At 40.7% G+C, this 21166-nt stretch overlaps 1 pseudogene; it reads left to right on the top strand.

The window, feature by feature from the left end:
- Positions 1–472: 472 nt before the first annotated feature.
- The window catches only part of LOC131755706 (PR domain zinc finger protein 14-like), a 68550-nt pseudogene continuing 47856 nt past the window's right edge, over positions 473–21166 (top strand).

Raw genomic sequence — 21166 nt, 5'->3', positions numbered from 1 at the left:
GACTGGTTTGAGTGGACCCAGCTGTAAAACTAAGAAGCCCCTCTGGACACAATCTCTTCCCAGATGCCAAAAATACCTCCTCTTTGAGAAGCTGGAGGAATAATTCTGCTCCAACAATAGGACATTCTTTCTTCTTGAAGGTTTTATTTTTGCAGGAAATAGAAATGGAGCAGGAGGTTATTCTCTGCCACAAGGCAATGCCCAAAGCAGGGACAAAGTCCTAACCTAGTTAGGAGACTGGGAATTTGATCCAGCACCCCAAAGAGAAAACTGTTCTATGTTTCTCTTTAGACACAGCAGCCTTGTCCTATCACGTGTGTGTGTGGGGTGGATGCACACGCACTCACACATGCACATTTGTCCGTGTTGCCAGATGGGGACAAGAATCACTAAGATTCTTGGAACCCAACTTTGTTTTTATTTCTGAAGGCATCTCACTCACAGAGTTTTTTCAAAAACCCCAGTGCTGAAATATTTCACCAAGCTGTATTACAGCAACTTGGATTATGCTGCGGGTGGTATGTACATTCTCTTCCTACACATTGCTTTGCGGATTGTTGTGTAGCCATAACCTCTTTATGGAGACCTTACCCCCTCCTTTATTTTTCTCTCAGGGTGTACTCAGCACTTCTCCCATACAACCTTGTAGAATGAATGTCTCCCAGTTTTATTTTAGCTCACCACTTGGTTTGAAACTCTTGCTTCTTGATTCAATTTGAACAACTGTGAGAGTTCGGATTGAAACAAAACAAAAAAGCGTTACCTCTCTGTCTGATGTTGACTTTCAAATTGGAGAGAGGACTCCTGGGGTTAAACAGAAGATGTGTGGTATCTTTTGGTAAGGAGATTTTTCTTTCTTTCTTTCTTTTTAATAGAAAACTTCTGACTGAGGCAAAGAGGCCAGGAGAGTCTGTTGAAAAATCAGAACATCTCATGTGGCTATTCCAATGGAAAATAAAAAGAAACACAAATCTTGTACAGCACCTCAGTCCCTATGCAGGAACCAAAACTGAAGGGAGTTAGGAGTGGTAATTTACCTCACTGGGCATCTGAAGTAATTAAACGGTGTTGCAAACCCAAACTCTGAATGGATTTAAGTCATCACTAGGGATATGCAGTCCTTCCTTGGGAAGAAAGTGAAAAATATGCATTCTGATGGCAAACAGGAAAGCTTTCCATTTGATTCTGTATTTCTTTATAGCATCTGCTTCTTGCTGCCTGTCACATTTGAGCTTATCTTCCTTATTCTAGCAATAAGAAAGCAATGTTATAGCTTGTTATATCGAAGTTGTGAAGGAAGCATGGACCTAGCTGAAGAAAGCAAGTCGTTAGTTTTCTTAATTATTTCCGAAACGTCATCTCTGATACCATCCAGTCTTCTGTAACTAGGAGGAGAAAATTGAATAGCCACCCATTTCCCTAGAACAGCTTTAAAAAGTTTGCAGTCAGTTTTTTCAGATGGCCATGAAACATTCGATGATATGGGTAAGCTTGCAGGGTGATAGGAGAGCCATTACATGTAATCAGGAAAAAAATATTATGGTGTATACAGGCAGATTGTTTCACATCGTTCAGTTAGTTTAGGTTAAGAAATGTTTTCTCTCAGGAAATGCCTTTAAACCAGGGCTACATTTTATTTAATGATGTGGAAAAATTCCACAAAATATCCTTATGAGAAATGTATTTAATTTTCTCTTTTTAAGCCAGTCAGCAAGTAAAGTGAGCTGCATGTTGCTCACATTACTAACACCGCCTGGCAGAGCACGTTGAAATATGCCTGGTCATGCACATTCAGAGGTAATGTTAGTTGGGAGCACTTGGTACGGTTGCTTAGCACTTTGTGGAAACTGATTGACTTCAGCTGCTGAAAATTTCTGTAGGGATGTGGACAGATGTTGAAACGCAGGGTAAACTCTCCTTGCCTCTTTCTGTCCTTAAGTAGAAAGGAATAAACAGAAGTGCATCCTGGCATCACTAAGTAAGATCCTCACCTTCTCCTGGCTTTAATGACTACACTGAGGAAAGAGCATTTATGCCCTGATCTAAAAAGAGCAGTTTTCAGCCTTGGTGTCATCGGGGTGTGCAGGGGCAGGGGGGTGCTGAAAAACCTCAGGAAATATGGCTGAGCTCTCCGTGTGTATCTTCCTTCGCACTCATTCTGCCTACTATACTAACTCAATTGATCTTGTTCAGAGTTTAATCACAAACAGATCACACTCTGTCCTTCCCTGGGTCATTCAGTTTCTCTCTCTGACCTTTGGTGGAGATGGGCTTGTTCCACTCCGCTTTATAAACACTGCAAGGCAGTAATGATGTTCTCAGAATATGTGGGATTCAGTTATGAAAACCACTGGGTTGACAGTGATAAAACAGTGTGCTAAATTATCTTTCCCCCCTACATTTACAATTTGCAAACTAATTTTTACTCCTGGTAAAAAGTAAACTGGAAAGATAGGCTGATTTTTGATAGAGGTAACTGATAGAAAATTCTTGTGCAAAATGAAATGTATCTGATTTAGTTAAGATTTCCTCTCTTATTTGACCTTCACTCTTGCTTCCAGCTCAAGGCTACTTGCTTGAACACTACAAAGAGAATGTGTGTTTTTTAGAAGTCAGATATGCAAAGGAAGAATTGTATCGGCAGGGCTGCTTAGGCATTTTAATTCTATTAAAGCGGTCACAGGATAGTGTTTTTTTATAGGATCAACTTCTACAAATTTTAAATATGTACACTGAGACCGAAGTCCATACATGATCAGCAAATTAATAGAAAATCTACGTACTAACAAGGGTATGAGCATAATGAAATGATAGTCTTTGACCCTGGTAAAGACATTAATCGTAATTATTTATTTTCCCGCCAAGGTTAATAGTTGGGAGTTTTCAATGTGCTAATTGCTATTAAGGAGGATGTCAGCTGTCAGTAAAAATGAAGTATTGTTGCTACATAGGAAGAGATTCTGCCCTCCAGACTGTTGATTGACATTAGGCCATGGGTAAACTTTGGGGTATGGGACTAGTGCAGACGGTCCCTTGAGGCCAAGTGTCTGACTTAATCTAATGGGAGCAAAAAGGAACCAGTGTCCTGAAACACAGTATATCATCTCTTTGACCCAGAGACAGATGGTATCTCATGCATAATAGAGGTTATTTTACACAGAGCTTTCAGTTCCCTGGGAAATATACTAGTCTTCCTGACTAAGGACCAAGAGCTTCTCTTAAAGAAAAATCTTGCAAGAGAAATAAAGATCTCCCATAAATGATCAAAAATTTGGTTCTCCTCACCAGGTATCCTGTTTCATTAGTAGCTAACATCTGCTAATACTAAAATAAGCTGGCCATTGACCCCATAGTACAATAACCAATGGGTATGTGTGATATTACTGAGCAAGGGAAATAAATGTAATCTCTTTTGTAGGCAATCAACCGATGTCCTATTGCTTTTGATAGCTTTATATTACCTACTTGATAGAATAATATTTTTATACTTGTGGAGACAAATATAACTAATGACTGTAAAATGTATACCTCCATGATTTTCCCACTATAATCTTTGACACAATATTCTATACTTTAGCTCTATATAGAGTGAAAAATTAATTCATATTTTTACTAATTCTCCTGGTTATTAATTTCATACAGCGTCCCTCTTTTCCCCTTAGCACATAGGTTAAAATGTGGAGTTGCTCAGATTACACTGAGGACTTAAATAGCTCAACAAAGTCTCTAATAATTTTTCTGTATTCTAGAATAAAATAATGTTAGACTGTTCAATTTCATACCATGTATTGGACCATCCATCTTGCACTCTCTATTTGGAGTCTTAATCCAGAGTGGTCACCTTAACTCTTATTATGCTTGGCTATCCTAAATCTTTTTGAGTGGAGCTACCAGAATTAATTGCACTCTTTAAGATAAATATTTTAAGAAATGTCTTAATATTGGTATATTATAGTTCTTTGTTTTAACCATCTTTCCTGATTATGGAAATGGTACATATTCAAGAGACAAAATTTGGGGAAAAGAACAGAAAAATATAAATCACTTTTAGAAAGTAATGTTGGATTATTTTTCTCCCCATTTTGTTGTCCTTCCCCAGAAAGAATTTAAATTGAATATTGATTTTATTTTTTACTTCAGAATATATCACGATTATAACAGCATAGTGATTCAATTAATCTTTGAAGAAAGTATTTTAGAATTCAAGAGGCTCAGAGTTTTTAAATTTCTTGTATCTCTGGAGGACAAAACACCTTTCTAATTTCCAGAAATAATTCCTCTGCACTAATAGATGATGGGACCCAATTCTCAAACCTTTATTCAAGAAAAAAATCCCAGTGGAGGCTGATGTTTAGGTAAGTACGTAACATTGAGGCTGTGTTTTATGTACTGACCAATACTGTGGCCATTCACATGTGAGTCCTCCTGGGACCCCACAATGAATACTATCTGGCTTTGGAGAGTTGAAACACTTACATGTCTTAAGTGCTACGTAATGACTTCCTCGAAGAGACTTTAGTCTCCATCAACATTTTGCTAAAAATGATTGCAGGAGAAATTTTTTTTTTTTCCCCCATTACGCGGGCCTCTCTCTGTTGTGGCCTCTCCGGTTGCGGAGCACAGGCTCCGGACGCGCAGGCTCAGCGGCCATGGCTCACGGGCCCAGCCGCTCCGCAGCGTGTGAGATCCTCCAGGACCAGGGCGCAAACCCGTGTCCCCTGCATCGGCAGGTGGACTCTCAACCACTGCACCACCAGGGAAGCCCCAGGAGAAGTTTTTGTTTTACCTTAAACTTCTTTTGTTGAAACTGTATGTCTTAAATTCTCTATTCTTTGTTAAATTTATCTTTAGCAACAGATTTTTTCATCCAGCTTCTAAACTACAATATGTAGTTTTCATAAAGGTTCTCAACAATCTCTCTTTTGTACCTTATGTTTATCTACCCCATCCCATTGGAATTTAATGTATGTATTTAACACCTCAATGGCTATAGCCAGGTAGATTTTTATTTTTTAGATTATATTTTACTTTAAAGAATTTCTGTTTTCTTTCTGAAGAAGTCATTTCTCTGCTTCATCACACAGGGATTGCTCTTTCTTGCCCTTATGCTTTACTTCTCAAAAGCAAAGTGACCCTCAGTGCCTTTAACTCAACATGCTTATACAACCTCAAGGCTGATTCTAGGCTGCTGTCTGTGGGTTCGGCGTGGCGGGGGTGTTTTGGGATTTGGGGTTTTGGCTTTGGTTTTTATCTGTTCTCTGTACTAAACTTGTCCACGGGACTGTTGCTGCTGCTACTTACTGGGGCAAGAATTGTAGATTTGTAGACTCTCACTCAGTATTGAAAGGCTTCTCTTAGGTTTATTTCACATAGTGGTTCTTAACCTCTTGTATCTTCTTTCTGACCAATGTGACTAAATCGTAAACTCCTTGAAGGCAAGGGAATGTAGCTTATCACTACTAATATGTATATCCCCAATGCTAGCACAGTGCCCGACGTATGAATTATTTGGTAAATATTGAATGAAAGGATGAATGAGTGTCCCTGCATCTTACCTGATTCAAAATGCTCACTTTTTCTCAAGACTGACTTTTATTAGTTTGTGAAAATGTAAATATCATCTATAGACAGTTTTAAAGATATTATAATTGTGGAAGTATTAGTGGGAGTGAGGTCTCATGCTTTTACTAAAGCAAAAACAACCTTTAGAAGTAGTCACGATGCTGCTGCGAGTGGAAATAGAGATGGTGGAGAATTAATCCTTTGCAGTTGTTCTGAAGTCCCGTGTCTGCCTATCGCTGAAGCCATCAGTCTGGCGCCATTGCCCTCCTACCACTGCTTCCTCTCTGATTTCCTGCCTACCTGAAACATCTCTGCTCAGACAACAACTCGGAGGGTACACACCATACCTCAAAGCCATTCTTCCATCAGTAGCTCTCTCAGTAACAAGAATAACAACAACTATAACCCTTGGCATGTGCCAGACACTGTGTAAGCATTTTAGAACTATTAACTCTTTAATCTCCCAACAACACTCTTAGAAGATCCTATTCTTTTTTTTTTTTTTTTTTTTTTTGCGGTACGCGGGCCTCTCACTGTCGTGGCCTCTCTCGTTGCGGAGCACAGGCTCCGGACACGCAGGCGCAACGGCCACGGCTCACGGGCCCAGCCGCTCCGCGGCATGTGGGATCTTCCCGGACCGGGGCACGAACCCGCGTCCCCCGCATCGGCAGGCGGACTCTCAGCCACTGCGCCACCAGGGAAGCCCGAAGATCCTATTCTTAATGCCATTGTGCTGATTAGAGAACTGAGGTACCAAGAGGGTAAATCAATCAGAAGGTTACTACAGGACCTTCAAACCTAAGCAGCTTTGCTCCAAACCCCATGCTCCTAACTCCTCAAGCTGTTCTACCTTCTAGAAAATTCCTTATTATATTTCTTGCTCCAAAATCTTTTTCCTGTAACATCTACCCATCCATACAAGTTTCACCCCCTTTCACATGACAAACTTTTAAATATTCAGTGTCACATCCCCCTGAATTGTCTGTTTTTGAGGCTCAGCTGCATTGTCTATTTTCTATTAGATCACACACTGTGTAAAGGCTCTTTGATGCTCTGAATCCTACACCCTCCCCCCATTTTAATATCTTTATCATAAACTGAACCTAGTTTGGTAGAGGAGTGGATTAGACTATAGGAGCCTCGTATTTTGGTGATAATGTCTCCCTTAGAATCTCCTGAAATTGCATCACTTTATCTCTTCTTTGGCGAAGTTTGATTTGAATGCCTTCTAAAACTCTGAAGTATCTCGCAAGTATATTCTAGTTTGGCCCTGTCTCTACCATTGTGTATAATTCTCCCTATTTAAACTTTCTTACCTGGTGTAAACACCTCTCTGGATTATGATTGGTCATCTAACAAGCTCAGTTTCCCTCTCACTATGGCCTTTGTCATGGGCCCCACAGGTCACGCTATGTCCTCCTTGCTACAGATTAATTTCATCCTCTGATCCCTTTTGTGTTTGTCTTGTGGGCACAGGAACAGCCCAGCTCTTCTCCACCAATCTCAGGGAGGCTTGGGGTAGTAAATTGGCACTCACCTTGCAGACATATCAAATATGCTATTCCCACACCACGGTGGCACAGAGATATATGCAAGACCCCTGTAATCTCAAGGTTTGGGGGGAAGGAGGAGAGTTAAAAGCAGCTCATTCTCACAAAGTAATAGGCATCCTAAATTCAACTGCCATAAAACCCTATAATCTGGGAGGGGCAGGTGTGGAGGGACTACAATTCCTGATTAATTGGGGAAGGTTGCATTAGACTGTGTTGTTGAAATATCGCAGAACTGTAGAAGAGATAGATTTTAAATGAAAAAGTGTCACCAGTTTCTAGGAGAGGCTGTGGTATCACTAGGATCACCACCAGACCAGGAGCTATGGTGGGGAATTTGATACATAATCATCGTTTCTGCTTGCTTATTTTATCTTCCAGTAATAACTGGGCTGGCTTAGGAGGGGAAAATGATGAACTGATGTAAATCAGTTCCACAAGGCAGCCAAGACTGGGGAGAAAGGCACGGCAGTCATCTTCTTTTTTGTGTGTCACCAGGGTGAGTGGACAGAGGAGGCCCTGGGACTCACACAAGCATGAGTCTGCTTTGTTGAAGAGAACCCAGCCTTGAAATTTTCCAAAATAAGTTGAAGATTAAACAGGAAGGAGCCTTCTACCAAGAAAGTGAGAAAGATGTGAAGACTGTGTGATGTGAACAGTCCCTTATTCCCAATATAACTAGTCCCCTCTGACAGGGAGGGGACTGCCCTTAGAAGCTGATTCTGGGGGGTAGTGTGGCACCTCTTCTTTGCATTCTCAGTGGTTCTCAAAGTGTGGTCCCTGGAGCAGCAGCATTGGCATCACCTGGGATCTTATTAGAAACTCAAATTATCAGGCCCACCCATACATACTGTATCAGAAAACTCTGGAGGTGGAGCCCAGCAATCTGTATTAACAAGCTGTCCAGGGGATTCTGGTGTGCACTACAGTTGGAAACTAGTAGTTTATATCAAGGAGAAGTACAGAAATCATCCTTCCCTAACCCAACACTATATTCCAACAGGCTGATATTTGGTGAAAAAGCCAAACTGTAATCCCCAACCTAGGGTCAAAAACAAAAACAAAAACAAAAACCAGAAAACATGGCCTGAAATTCCCTAAATACTCCTTGAAACTTCTGGCCTATCGTTTTGTTCCTTTTGCCTTTCTTTTACCTCCCTTGTTCACACGGAAAACTCCTATTCACCCTTTAAAGTCTTGTTCCACTGGTATTTCCTTTGTGAAAACTTTCCGGCATCCTCTTCTTCCCACTCCAAAAGCCCAAACAGAGTTATTTGTACCCTCCTCTATATGAATTTTGCCCTTAGTACTTTTGAGATCTACAAACATTGCTCTACATTGTTCCTCCTTGGCCTTCTTTGCCTGTTCCTCTTCCTCAGCCAAACCCTAAAGAGTGAGTAACGCCAGGGCTCTTTCATTTATGTTCTCCCCCTGGACCATCTCATCCATTGGCATGGCTTCAGCTGCCATCATTTAGTTGATGATTTCCAAATCCATATCTCCAACCTAGACTTCTTCTCTGAGCTCTAGACCCTTATTACTAATGCCACCTGGACATCTTCATCTCAGAGAACCACAGAGAAACTCAAAGTCAGCATGTCTGATATGGAATGAAACATCTTTTCTCACCCACCACCCTCAACCCCTCATTTGCTTCATCTCCATTTCCTCCAGAGATTGTCAGGCCATTCTTTCTGTGAACAATGCCAGAAGCCCGGGTGCCCTTTGGACTCCTTCCTGGCCCTCTCCCCCATTACCTAACTATTGCCTACTGTAATTCTATAGACTTTACCCTGTTAAATATCTCACATGTGCAACTGGAATACTTTCCTCACTGGTCTCCTAGACTGCAGTTAGTTCCTCGCCCTCTGCCTACAATTCACCCTGTACACTTCAGGCAGAGAGGTTGTTCTAAAATGTAAATCTGATGATAGCACTGCCCTGCTTAAAACCTTCCTGGCTCTTCTATTCTATACTCCACAGGAGAGGACCAGACTCACTTGTCTGGGTCTTGGTCAGACCCAGATCAACCCATCAACTACCCGTTCAACCTTAACTTCTTTTTCTAACATTTTATTATGAAACTGTTCAAAAATCCAGAAAAGTTGAGAGAATTTTACAGTGAACACCCACATACCCTCCACCTAGACTGTGCCATTAACATTTTACTATACCTACTTTATCATATATCAATCACATGATTTATCACGTAACAGTCCGTCTATCCATCCCTCAATGCATCTATCAATCCATCTTATTTTTTGATGCATTTCAAAGCCAGTTCAAATGTCAGTACACTTTCCCCTAAACATTTCAGTATGCATATTATTAATTAAGGTTCAGTATTTGTTTATGGTCTTGTTTTTATTTGAGGTAAAATTTATATGTAATGAAATGCACAAATCTTAAAGAAACATTCCATGAGTTTTGACACTTGTATAACCCAAACCCTTATATAGAACATCACCAACACTCCAGAAAGCTCCCACATGCTCCTTCCCAGTCAATTATTGCCCCCCCTCAGGCACTCACTGTTCTGACATTTTCTGCCGTAAATTACTTTTGCCTGTTCTAAAATTTCTTTTTCTCCCTCAGTATTGTTTCTGAGATTTGTTCATATTGTTGTCTGTAATCAGTATGGCTTTTCCCCTTTTTACTGCAGTATTCCATTGCATAAATACAGCAGAATTTGTTTCTACATTATCCTGTTGATGGACTGTCTTTAGTTTTTAGCTATAATGAATAAATCTGCTATGAACATTATTGTACAAGCCTTTGTAGACACATGTTTTAATTTATCCTGGGTAAATACCTAGGAGTAGAGTTTCTGGGTCATAAAGTAGATTGTACTAACTTTAGATTGTACTATTTTTCACTCCTACCGATAATATTTTCAAGTTTTAATCACTCTACATCCTCATCAAATTTCGATGTTGTCCATTTTTTTTTTATTTTAGCCTTCCTCGTGGATACATACTGGTATTCATTGTAGTTTTAACTTACATTTCCTTGACGACTAATGTTGTTAAACATCTTCTTGTGTACTTATTGTCCATTCATACATCTTCTTTTGGAAAACATCTTCAAATGTTTTGCCCCCTTTATTTTTGAGTTGTTTGACTTTATATTACTGAGTTGTAAAAGTTCTTTATTTTTTTTTAAATGACTGCTCTTATTTACTTATTTATTTATTTTTGGTTGCGTTGGGTCTTCGTTGCTGTGTGCAGGCTTTCTTTAGTTGTGTCGAGAGGAGGCTACTCTTTGTTGCAGTGTGCGGGCTTCTCATTGTGGTGGCTTCTCTCGTTGTGGAGCATGGGCTCTAGGCACACGGGCTTCAGCAGTTGTGGCACGTGGACTCAGTCGTTGAGGTGCACGGGCTCTAGAGCGCAGGCTCAGTAGTTGTGGCACACAGGCTTAGTTGCTCCCCAGCATGAGGGATCTTCCCAGACCAGGGATTGAACCCGTGTCGCCTGCATTGGCAGGTGGATTCCTAACCACTGCACCACCAGGGAAGTCCTTGAGTTGTAAAAGTTCTTTAGATCCTGGATACTAGTCTTTTATCGGATATCTATTTTACACATATTTTCTCCCAGTCTTCAGTTTGCCTATTCATTTTCTTAGTAGTGTCTTTTGATGAAAGAAGCTTTTTTTTTTTTTTTTTTTTTTTTTTTTAAAGTATGCGGGCCTCTCACTGTCGTGGCCTCTCCCGTCGCGGAGCACAGGCTCCGGACGCGCAGGCTTGGCGGCCATGGCTCACGGGCCCAGCCGCTTCGCGGCACGTGGGATCTTCCTGGACCGGGGCACGAACCCGCGTCCCCTGCATCGGCAGGCGGACTCTCAACCACTGCGCCACCAGGGAAGCCCGAAAGAAGCTTTTCATTTAATGAAGACTAATTTATCAAAACATTTTTTATGGTTAGTGTTTCTTTGTCCCATTACACACACAAAAAAACCCTTAGCCTACCCCCCAATCATGAAGACATTCTTTTATGTTTTCTACTAAAATTTTATGGTGTTAGCTTTCATGTTTAGTTCTATTATCCATCTTGAATTAATGTATGTGTATATGTGAGGTAGAGGCCAAGGTTCACTTTTTTCCATATGGATATCCAATTTATTGATACTTATTTCCTTTTATTTATTGTACGACTTATTGATAAAAATTTCTTTTTCCTATTGGATTACTTTGGCACCTTTGCCAAAAATCAAGTGACCACTGAGTGGGAGTCTCGTGCTCTGTATTCTGTTCCATTGCTCTGTGAATCCACAGTCACACTGCTTTGATTACTGTAGCTTCCCAGAATATTGAAATCAAGTAGTGTAAGTTCTCCAACTTTGTTATTCTTTTTCAAGATTTCTCCAAATATTTGAAGTCTTTTACATTTTCATAAAAATATTAGAATTGGCTTGTCAATTTCAAGAACTGCTGCTCATTGCACCTAAATTTGTGATGTGCCACGTTCTACCCCCACTGTCCCTGCAGACTCAGGGACAGTGAAGAAACTGCTCTCTTTCATAAACTCTTAGCTATATAGGGATTTAGCCAAAGGACAGATTTTTTAATAGAATATTTAAGGTTTGTTCTTAATTCTAGGTAAAAAAAAGTCCTCTTTCCATCTGACAGAAGTCATATGACTCCAATTCAATTTTACAGTGAATATTCTTCTACAAGGACAGATAGGAATGCACCTAAATGATTTACTATAATATAACTTTCTCTTAGAAGGAGAGGATTCTCTCATTTCATCATCAGACAATTGTTTCTTCTTGGCAGTCTCTTTTAACAAGCATTTATAGATAGACAATCTAGCTGATTTTCCTCTTCATTCTCTCCTTCCTCCTCTTCATCATTATCAACACCATAGCTGACATTTATTGAGCCCTTAATCCTTGCCCCTGACTCTATGCTAAGAAATCTATTCATATTTCATTTAAACCTCACATTAGCCCTGTTTGGTCAGCCTTTACAGATAAGCAAACTAAAGCTCAGTAATGTAAAGGACTTTTTCAAGGTCCAACAGTGAGTAAGTGGTAACACTGGGGCTCAGACTCAAGTGGTTCTTACTCTAAAGGCTGACACTTTAGGCATCTTCTATAAAAGGATGTCTTATTAAACCTGTGCAGTAGTATTTCCTTTGTTCATCTTAGGATCATTTGAAACTTTTATCATTATTGTTGCTGTTTCTGTAATAAAGTATCAGGCATACCCTGAAATCATCTTCATATACTCCTCCAACTTCTGCAATATGCAGTTCTTAAGACATCTGGAAAACAAAGTGGGTTCATTTGGTTATTGCATTACATAGGGTTTTATAGCCAAAGTAATTTAAACTTCCCCTTTTCTCTTCACAGTGGCGAACTATATTCATAGTGTCTAAGGATTCCTTTATACATCATGCATGTCTCATCCCAGTCCTAAGCTATCTTTATGTATAACTCAAAGTAAAGATTCTCATGCCCCACTGATTTCTATCATCCAGACATGTTGCCGAATTCCAATTATGATGACTCTTTCTGACTCAGCCATATAAATTCAACCGTGCTGTTTGGATTTTTAAATTTCACTATTAGCGTAGAGATAGTCATTAATATATTTTTGCATTAAGCTATATATAATGCTTTGTACTGAACTCTTTATTTTGCTAAGAATGGAGCATATGTCTCATTATCCTTGCTCCTAAGTATCCAAACTTTCCTTAAAAAATGGGAATACATATGTATAGACACACGTGCACACACGCACACACGCACACACGCACACACACACACAGTCTAATACAACTACATAGGTAACATTAGCATTCTGTGCTTCTTAATTGACTCTCAAATGGGGAATTGAAAGCTTACCAGTTGTCTATATTGATACTCAGTAACTACGGCCCAGATCAGAATGGTGATCTCTTCTCTTGACAGAAACAGAGAAGAGTTAAAGGATTCACACCCTGGAATCCTTGAGAAAATGGCTTTTTGTGAAGGTAAGTGGCAGAGGAAGAAAGAAGCAATGACCCAGAGGAAAATATGCTTTCTATAATAACCACTGGCTACAAATAGACCCTCTATCAGAAGTTCAGCAGATGATGAGAAATACATTATAGCTCAAATTGATCACACATACTTTAGTGGGTATAAATACTGTTTTGAAGATATAAAATTAAATACAGGAATATTCTTTCTTGTATCCATTCATCTTATTGAACAGACACCATGTTTGTAAGCTTAAAGGCTTTGGTAGAAAGCATAGCAAAAAAAAAAAAGGTTGGTACATTCTCCGTTTAATTTTATAAAGATCACATAATAATGGTGACAGGTGGAGCCATGTGGGGGTAAAGGCAAATTGGTCTTCTGTCCCAGACGTCAAAGACGTGCTGCAGACATCAGGGAAATGTCTCGTGGTTGGGAAAGGTAAGAAAACTCAGCAGGCTGGTCTTTGATACCTAGGGCTTTCATTTTTAATTAAAGAACATAACTCTGGTGAAAAGCCATCACATCATCTGTTTTATATAGGGCTTGGATGATTGCTCTGTAAAGGAGATAATGATTGGGAATATGCCTAACATAGTACTTAGAAGGTGCTACATATCTAATACAATTTTAAAAATTAACATTTATTGAGCATCATCTCAGAGAGTACTCTCATCTCTGTGAAGGAGGCACAGCTATTATCCCCACTTTGCAGATGAGAAAACTGATTCTTAGAGCAGTCGAATAACTTTCCCAGAGTCACAATGCTAGGGAGTGGGTGATCCATGAGAAGTAAACAGAATGTCATTTCAAAGACTGCATCTACCCACAGTGCCATATTCTCAGAACCTTTCTCCCTTCCTTGGGTATAGATTAGATTCCTAACTTGTGTTTTCTGAAAGATCTTTCTCGTACACTGTGTGATAGAATCATTTCTTTCTCTACATGTATGACCTCATGGGAATAAAAGCCCTATCTCCAGTATCTTTTTTTTTCAGCCAAGGTACCACCCTGACCCCAGTATAGAAAGATGTCTCATGTCTCTCCCCCCTTTCTTTGACAACATGTTATCACATCCCACAATTTTATCAAATTTAGAGTCTGGAGACTTATCCCACTGTCTCTTTGTAATCTCTCATGCAACGGCCCAAAGCATTTGTCCTCCTCTGAGTAGGAACACGAAAAAGCTGCTCAATGCCTCTCATATAATAGTTTTTTTAGACACTCAGAGACTAATAACTAACATTTCCTGCCCCTACCTTTTCTTTTCTGAGTCAAATAATTCACCCTCCTCCTCCTCTTTGTCCTCCTCCTCCTTCTTCTTCTTCATATATAAATTACTTCCACATAGGGCCTATTTCCAAAATTGCTAATCATTTTAGTTCCTGTCCTCTAGACTCTTTCAGCATCTGGATGTTCAGTGGATGTCATGAAGACATTGCCATACAGTACTGAGATTATGGCATCTGGGAAAAATTTTAAACATGTCCACAGGAATATTTTCTGTTGTTTTACAAATCACAGGCAAAACATTAAAGAAAATTATGGTTTTCCCAGTTCTCAGATGGTGTTTTGTCCAAACTAATGCAAGACAAGAAAGGTGGATTGGTTTATATTGTTTTCCCTGTGTAAGAAAGATGTAGTCATTTTAGAAAGAAGTTATGCTCTCTAAATTTAGTGATTATACATATTCGTGTATTTGAATGTATAACATGAGAGATACCAATAGACTATATAAATTTAGAGGAAATAAGTCACTCATCTAACAGAATCAGGCGACTCTTCACAGAAGAGGTAGCATTTGTGAAAGATTTGAAAGAATAAGTACTATGACAAAGAACTGGGAAGGAGGAGAAGGTTCAAAGTGGAAAAACATCATAATCAAAAGCTTAAAGAAATAAAAAACATTTTGTTTGGAGAAGAGGGAAATGGTTCCATTCTGTGTCGTCCACTTTGGTTGGTGTGTCAAGAAACATTAGGCAATAAGGCTGGAGATGGATATTGGGGCTAGATTATTTAAGAGATTTAAGCAAAGCTGAATTTCCTTTACAAAAGTAATTCTGACAATGGAATATACAATGAGATTTTCAGTAGGGAGATCAGTTTTGAAGCTGATGCGATTACAACAATCGAGACTGATCTGTATTGAGGACTTATCATGTGCCCAGTGGAGAGTCAAGACTATAAAGTGTAATATGAAAAGGCTATGGTTCCAAGAAGAAAAATAAGAAAAAGCTTTTGAATTTGATGGTTAGGAGATCATTGACTAATTCTGAATGGAAAGTTATCAGGAGAATGGAAAAAAGCGAGCTGAGATTCGTCAACAGGAGTGAAGCAAAGGAAAATGACATGATGGCAACTTGAGCGTCTAGGGGTGTTTTCTTGTTGGTTGGTTTGTAGGATATGGGACTAAAACTTTTGTTTTTTTGGCCAATGTTAGGGGGCTAGTGGAGAGAGACACGTTAAGGAGGCAAAAGAAATGAGAGTCTCAAAGAGGGTGAGAAAAGATGACAAAGATGGAGGCATGGTCTTGGCAACTCATGGTCTTAAATAACTCAAAGAAGAGTTATTGTAAGCTCCATGGAGATGCAATAAAGAGCAGTTAAGAAATCAGTTGCCAAGCAGCAGTGAGTGCCCAACTAGGAAAGATGAATAGCTCATATACAGAATGAGCATCTGTAGGATATTTAATGCAATGACAGCAGGACATCTGATAAGTTCTTCATTTGCCTTGTTGATGATTTCATCTCTCAGATGTAGAGGAATTAATCAGGAAATTAGCAATTTGTTCTTAATTCTGGTCAACAAGAAGGAAAAATGCTAGGAATAATGGGAACAGTGATTATTTCACTTAAAAGTAGGTAGCATAGTTGGACAGATAGTCTAGATATTAGGCAAGTTAATGTCTGAAAAGTCCCATGAGCTCAGCAATGTATGAATACAAGAAGGCGTGAGTGGCACAAAACCATGCTAAATATAAAGAGAAGCATAAATCAGTTTTAAAACGGACACAAAGACCTAACTAAGAATACATTTTGGGAGACATAACTTAAGAGGAACATGAGTGAAAATTATTTAAGGAAATTGACAATATATTCCTCATATGTCAATGCTGGGATGTGACCAATGTGAGCTTGGACTGCATTACTAAAAGTGGCATGCAGAACAAAGTACAACCACCCAACTGGACTGAGTTTTGGTTGCCATGTCCAAAAAGATGTTAAATATTAACTCTACTGTTATCTTGGAGTTTTGCAGTAGGTCCCAAAGGACATGAATAGTACAAGAGTGATCAAAGTCCTCCCATGTCCCAAAGGGGTGTGCTAGATTAATTTCATGGAAAATGTTAACAGATCATAAGTCCAGTTTGGTCAGCAAGAGCTCATCACCCACTTCAATAGGAGGTAAAGGAGAGGAGCATACTCTTCTCCTTAAGCCAAGAGAGGGAGGCTTCAAGAGAACATCTTGAGAGCTTGGCACTTACTTCCTGAAGTTTGGGGCACAGAGACATTCACATCTACGTGTCCCCATAAGTCTAAGATGGACAATCTAGGTTCAGGGACCCCGGAGGAGTACAGCAATGAGAAGATAATGTTGGGAGGGAAATGTGCCACCTTTAGCTACAGGGAAAGGGTAGTTTCCTGGGGTTGGTTTGTGGGCTCAGCTCAGCAGGAGAACGAACACAGGCCTGGAGGTGCAATGTGCCCAGGAACCCAGGGTATGAACAAAGTTGTAAGTGACCAGCCAGAGGGGAGGAACTATTGTTTAAATCGATGTTTCTCAAACTTTAGCCTACATTAGAATCACCCAGAGGGCTTGTTAAAACACAGATTCTTGGGCCATACTCCTAGGGTTTCTGATGCGTTAGGATGGAAGGGCTCCAAAATGTATATTTCTAACAAACTCCCAGGTGATAATAATTTTTTCATTTGTGGACCACACTTTGAGAAGCAGTGGCTTAGGTATCACCAGCAGAGCATCTCTGAGGAACAGGCAAAAGTGCCACATAAGAGAATCAGCTTTGCATATCTCTTATGCCTAGAGGACATCAACAGACCTAACTGTACCAGCCAGTTTCCCCTAGTCTCTTCTACCCCAGCCCAGCCCTGGCGTGGATAGGAACAGCAGCTGGTGAGAAGAAGAGGAGAGCTATGAAACAGTAAAGCAGGCAATCACACTGTTCCCAACTCCAGGCTTCAAAGACTGGGTCAGATCTGAGCAGGAGTGGGGGATAAGCCCTAAACTGGACATGTATTTGGAATTTTGACTAAACTGGGGTGGATTGGACTGGAACAGAGTTATTAGATTTTTTAATGCCCAAACAAAGGGACTAATAATATTTCCCATAGTGGAAAATCTTTGGGGTCTGTTTCAAATTTTGTACACAGATGGAAAAAGAACTGGTTTGAAAAGAATGGATGCAAGAATAAAGTTGATTGAGCCCAGCTTGTTTAATCAGCCAATTACACATTTCTCAAGAATGGTATTTTTCAAACTCTTAGCAAGTCCAGAGAAGTACAGCCAGGACAACAGGGCCCTAGAAACCTCACCAGAGAAGCACCCATGCAAGAAAATAGGGAGCTTCAGCATGGAGAAGATTGAGGAGACATAATGACACACTTAAAGTACTAAAGGGCTACCTTGTCAAGGAAGGATTCGCCTTCTATGTGGTGGCAGGGGCCACAGTTAGTTTCAGTTAGTGGAAGTTAAGGGAGGAGTCTGCTTAGGCTCCATATAAGGAAGATATAACAACTAAAGCCATGTTATTGACACCAAGGGATGGCCACTTGCCTGGAATGTTGAAGAGAGTTTTTCACATGGTGGAGGGGAGGTTTTGGATGCTCCCTAAGCACATCAGCTCTGCAGCAACATTTCACAGCCAGTATGGCGAAAGGTGGGTTCTCCGGACTGGGGTCATCAGGACCGGCCTGGCTCCCCGTCCCTGCTTTCCTCTGTGTATGTCAGCCGAGACCACGAGCTTATACTGCAGCTCAGCCCTCCTTGGGCTCCAGGACTACTGCTGAGGCAACCTGAGGGCAATGCAGGGTTCTGGTGAGGGCAATTGCACACTCATGGTTTTAGTCCTGGTTAGTTGAAATTTGGTAAATTGGCCTATGCAATCAGGCCTTTCTACAATAAAGTTACAAACGACTCAGGATGACTGGAACCTGCCTGGTACCCAAGACTCTACCTTGCTCTTGAAGGTGTCTTCTCTCCTGTCCTCAGTCACGCACTACAGCAAGAGCACTGTTGAAACGACTGACCAGGGGCTCATGATGAGAAACCAGGGAAGTCAGAGACAGGGTGAGATACATGGAGAGTCAAAACACAGACATGGCCACTAGAAAGATGATGAGTATTTACAACGATGGAGGTGGAAGGAGGAGAAGGGTAATATGATACTGTGCCTGACTGTAAAATGCGGAAGTTTGTTTGTTAGACCTTGTTTGTTCAATCACGAACAAGAATGGTGATTAGTCATGCTAATCAAAATTTTGAGCAGACAGAAAGGTGTTGTGTCTCTAGCCCAAATGTTGACATAATCGTATAATAATCTGGGATCCATACATTCTTAATCCTCAGCCTCAAATAGCTTCCAAATGTCCATGGGGGGGCAGAAAAAATATTAGTGGGGTCAGGTGACCACAAGAAAGTGATTGTGACAGCTGCAGGCCTTAGCATTTACTTTGTGAAACAATGGCTTTTAGACGATGTCTTTCCAATTTGTTTTCAACGTTGCAGCCAGAGTGCTCTTTCAAGACACAAATCTGATCATGTCACCAACCTGCTTAAAACCCTTGAATGGCGTCCCACTGTTCTCGGAATAAAGATTAAACCCTTAACTAGGAGCTGCACAGCCAGGCCCCTGTGAGGGTTGAGCTTGGGGGCGGGATCGACCTTTGCGCATGCTCTTCTCAGGGTATCGGCTGCTTCCCCCAACCCCTTCCTTGGTTAGCTTTAACTCAACCTGGTTCTCAGCTCAAATAGCCCTTTCTCCGGGAAGCCTTTCCGTGTCCCTGCACCCCACTTCCACCTTGAGTCCTTTGTTCTTTGCTTTTTAGACGGCTCCATTCTTTTCTTTTAAAGCACTTATCTCAGTTTGTAATTACACATTCATCAGTGCCAGTATTGTTTACTGCTCTCCCCCTCTCCCCACTATCCTCTCAGCTCCAGGAATGAGAAAGGTCTTTTTTGTTCACCTTCTTGTCCTGGAGCCTAACATTGTGCCTAGCTCACGGGAGGCCCTCAATGCCTTTTTTGTTGAGTGGGTGAAAGGACTGCTTAAATTGTGCTTTCCCTATGAAATTTTGAAATCTCTAAAGAGAGGACAGTGTTAACCAGACATCAGAACAAAATTCTTAGTAATGTTTCCTCTGCATCCATGCAGTGATTTATTTTAAAATGCATAACCCTATGAGCTCTAATCTTCCATCATATTATATAGAAATCAGTTCATCATAATAACCCTCTAAATCTACCTGGTATTCTCATTTATTCCCCATTTTCTCTGGAATGAATTTAAGTAGTCCTTCTTAGGATTCATCTTCTTTTGGGAACTGGTATAGAGAACATCGTATTTTAGGTTAATTCAGTTGGGATCTTATTTAAAGGCACCCTAAGTTACAGACATTGACAGGTAAATGTTTATGAAAAGATAATATATATGCACTCTGTATGTGTGTATGTCTATCAATCCATCTAAAAATATGTGTTTTCATGACTTGAAATAGAAAAGATTGGATTTAGGCAAGGAAATCATTACAATGTCGAAGTTTCCACCTCCAGATTCTTACCCTCTCCAGCTAAATTCTGCAGGATTTGGTAGAATAAGCAGACAGTCGTGATTTCCTGATGACTGGCTGAAAGACATGTACTTCCCCTCCTAATGAAATCCTTAAATAGTGAGTCATAATGCCAGAGGCACTGTTCTCCGAGACACCATCTCTGCCTATTTCTAATCTAAATTCTGAAAAGAGAACAAGTCTAGATCCAGCCCTCTAGATCTCTGTGTGGGACTGAAATATACATTTCCTTTCCAACTTCTTGCTCTCTTTCCTGTATCTTCTGCAGTGACCTGATAGCCACTGGGCAGGAGTGGTCAACTTTAGTGACTGTGATGACAACAAAGAATAAAGAACCCGCTGTCATTTGCTGACCATGCCATGGTGGTGAATGTCTCTTTCAGAAAGCCACAAAAATGGACATTTAATCATTTATTGAGTCATGGTAGAGCCTAAGCCAAATAATCTAGGCAGACAGCTTCCACTATGACTATTAAAAATGGCAAACTCTTATAAAACCTGGTTATTTCCTTCATGGGCTTCCCTGGTGGCGCAGTGGTTGAGAGCCCACCTGCCGATGCAGGAAACATGGGTTCGTGCCCCGGTCCGGGAAGATCCCACATGCCGTGGAGTGGCTGGGCCCGTGAGCCATGGCCGCTGGGCCTGCGCGTCCGGAGCCTGTGCTCCTCAACGGGAGAGGCCACAAAAGTGAGAGGCCCGTGTACCGCAAAACAAACAAAAAAACACCTGGTTATTTCCTTCAGCAGTATCTGGCTGATACTTCTGGCCCTCAGAAAAGATATTTTCTTGAGGTATGTGGAAAGAGGAAACAACTCTTCCTTTTATTCTACAATACCCTCTAGCTATTGTTCTATTTGTCACCATATTTTCACAGCCAGATTTCTTAAAGAATGGGTCTGTAAGCCCTGTCTCCTTTTCTTCACCACCTAGTTTTTCCTGAACTCCTTGTTTGTCTTCCCACTAAATGACTAAATCTTTTCTCACAAAGTTGCTAGGAACCTACTCCAATAACTTTTTTTTTTTTAATTAATTTATTTATTTTTGTCTGTGTTGGGTCTTTGTTTCTGTGCGAGGGCTTTCTCCAGTTGCGGTGAGCAGGGGCCACTCTTCATCGCAGTGCGCGGGCCTCTCACCGTCACGGCCTCTCCCATTGCGGAGCACAGGCTCCAGACACTCAGGCTCAGTAGTTGTGGCTCACGGGCTTAGCTGCTCCGTGGCATGTGGGATCTTCCCAGACCAGGGCTTGAACCCGTGTCCCCTGCATTGGCAGTCGGATTCTTAACCACTGCG

The sequence above is a fragment of the Kogia breviceps genome, chromosome 4 (genome assembly GCF_026419965.1).
Source record: "Kogia breviceps isolate mKogBre1 chromosome 4, mKogBre1 haplotype 1, whole genome shotgun sequence".
NCBI classification, from domain to species: Eukaryota; Metazoa; Chordata; class Mammalia; order Artiodactyla; family Physeteridae; genus Kogia; species Kogia breviceps.
The sequence above is the reverse complement of the archived record's forward strand: the minus strand, read 5'-3'. Positions and strand labels throughout refer to the sequence as shown.